This window comes from Bos indicus x Bos taurus, chromosome 5, assembly GCF_003369695.1.
Source record: "Bos indicus x Bos taurus breed Angus x Brahman F1 hybrid chromosome 5, Bos_hybrid_MaternalHap_v2.0, whole genome shotgun sequence".
Taxonomy (NCBI): Eukaryota; Metazoa; Chordata; class Mammalia; order Artiodactyla; family Bovidae; genus Bos; species Bos indicus x Bos taurus.
The window spans coordinates 96,997,132-96,999,871 of NC_040080.1; positions in this window are offsets into that span (position 1 = coordinate 96,997,132).

Genomic DNA, 2,740 nt, shown 5'->3' on the forward strand with positions numbered 1-2,740 from the left:
AGAAAATGTCAGTTGGTTTTGTGATTAGAAGGTAACAGGAGTAAGTTTTCTAATTGGTGAATTTAAAATAAAGAACTGGGTCCTCTCAGCTGCCTCTTTCCCGCTTCTCTTTCTCTACCTCCCTCCTTTTCCCCTCTGGTTTTCCTTTCTCCTTCTCTCTTTCTTCCTCCTTTCTTTCTCTTCTTCCTTTCTTTCCCCCCAGCCTGTCTTCTGTTCTTATGCCTGCCCACCTCCTCTGTCTTGGTTTAAGGGGCCTGCAGTTGCCTGACGGTACTAAACAATTGGGTGGCTACGCCTGCAAGTGGGAAGCAGGTTGGGGAACTATTAATAAGCTCAAAGTACTGCAGACTTAGAGTTGTTTTCTTCCATTAACTTTACTAGTAATGAAGGCAATGTTTTGGTCTCCATCTCTTTCAACGGGTTATAATTTCAGGAACCTAAGTTAGGTTTTATTTATTGGCTTCCTCAAAACCCAACAATCTGGAATACTGAACACCTGGACCACCTTAAAACCCCAACAATCTGGAATATCTAACACTTGAACCAAGTGAATTAGAACAGATAAGAGGAAAGATATGGGTATTGGACCAAAAGGAATTAGAAAAACAGGAACAAGAGAAGTATAAATCAAGGTTGGTCTTATAACTGTTTTGCTTTCTGGAGCAGATCAGATAATACTGGACAGCTTTGGACCTCTCAGTGGTATCCAGGGAGCTTGTTAAAATCACAGGCGCCTGTGACTTGCACTCAAGATCTTGGGCGGGGCTCCTGCACCTGTGTTTCACCAGCCCCTGAGGTGATTAGCACTCCAAAGTTTGAAAACCTCTGCTTCAGAGTATATTACAACCCAAATCATTGTACTGGAAAGCAAAACAAAGTTTTCAAAACACTTCTAATCATGCTGGAAGCAGGCCAGCAGTTTTCTGCAGAAAGAGAGAGACACAAGTGAGAAGCATTTGAGACGTCAGTAGGACTGGAGAGAGATCAGTGATGGGTGGAGGAAGAAAGGTGATGGGAGTGTTCTGACGAGAAGCCTGGGCAGGGCACACCAGGGGAGAAGATGTGGGGAAAGAGCTTAGGCTGGGTAGGCTGAGTAAGCGCTCACAGGTGGAGTCATCTTGGGCAACTATTCTCTGGGGAACCTGGAAGAGTGACGCACGGAGGCCCGGGAAAAGCCTTGCTCTCAGAGCTCCTGTTCCAGTCAGGCTTCTGGCCAACCCTCCTCTGGAATCTTGTTTCCACTGGGAACTGGCCCAAAGAGAGGAATACCCTCCTTCATCCAGAATTAACGAGGGGCTAATGTCTCCAGGGGTGCATGCACTTAAAGCTTCCTGTGGGTAAGATGGCATTCAAAAATGCTTGGTAAAGCATCAGGTGGTGAAAAAAGGCCAGTCTTATTACCCTGATCCTCTTAGGTCTCATCTTTCCAGAGTCTTTCCACCTTGAGATAGTGCTCCTATGACCCTGGGTGACCTCACTGGGTTCCTTCTCACAGGCTGGCATTGTGTGGGCTAACACTTTGTAAGTGCTCAGCTATTTATGTTGAAGTCACGAATATGAACCGGCAGGGTTTTTTTTTTTTTCTTTTCTAAAATCAGTGTGCAGCCATTTCTTCCTCCCCCACCCACTTCCTCCCCGAGTCAGTGTTCACGAACCCTCTTCTCACAGATACTTCTGTCTTGATCGCCCACGAAACAGTTTTCTTATTCGTTAAGAAACAAAAAGTGTATTGCCAACAAATACTTCTGCATGAAGACTATTGCTCATAATGGAAACAGGACCTCTGTTAAAGGTGACAGATCTATCATTTTCCAAACTGATCTACTCTGTCTTTAAAAAGCATGAGACAGTTTGTGAAAGAAAAAACAAAACAAAACAACTCTGTTGTCCTCCAGGAAGTCAACTTGAAAAGTTTAGGGATGAACATCAATATCCTGTGTTTTCTGTAAGCAATCACTTATGGATGAGGAATTTAGGCAGCCGTTCTCAAACAGGTGCTTATCTTCAACCTGAACTCATGGATTAATTTCCTTGACCAGTTCTTTTTGGGAGGTCTGATGCAGATCTAGCCCTGAGCTAGGTCCCAGGGATCCAGAGATGCCCAAGATAGAGAAGATCCATGACTCTGAGGAGCTCAGGTATAAATGTCCTAAGACATTACCTGCAGGGTAGATAGTACATATGTTTCTGCTATTATGGCAACCCACTTCAGTATTCTTGCCTGGAAAATTCCGTGGACAGAGGAACCCGGTGAGCTACATGGGTCACAAAGAGTCAGACACAACTGACTTAGCAGGCTGCAGTGAACGTCTGAAATATCGGTGGGAGGGGTGGGGAAGGAACAGGAAGCACTAAAATAGTATTTTGAGGAGTAAGAATTTCAGTAGAACAGGAGTCCTCTAAATTCTCCAACACAGCATTCTTAGGCCCTCTTCCCTGTATTATAGTGCAAAGGCCCTTGGAGTTTGAGTTCTGAAAGGAGCAGAGCCTGGGGGAAAAATATATATATATATATATACAAAAAAAAAAAAAAACACCTGGACAAGAAGAAGGTCTGATGAAGAGCCAAAAAAAGACTAACTAGCTAAGAGTTCTGCCTAGCACTGTTCACTTTAGTGAGGCTATTTGGTTGTTCTTATTTATTCAATACTATGGACTGGCATTTTTTGAATTTTGAGTACATGATATCATTCTTTCTCTTTCTTTTTTTAAAATTAGTTTTCCTTTTTTTTCCTTTAGT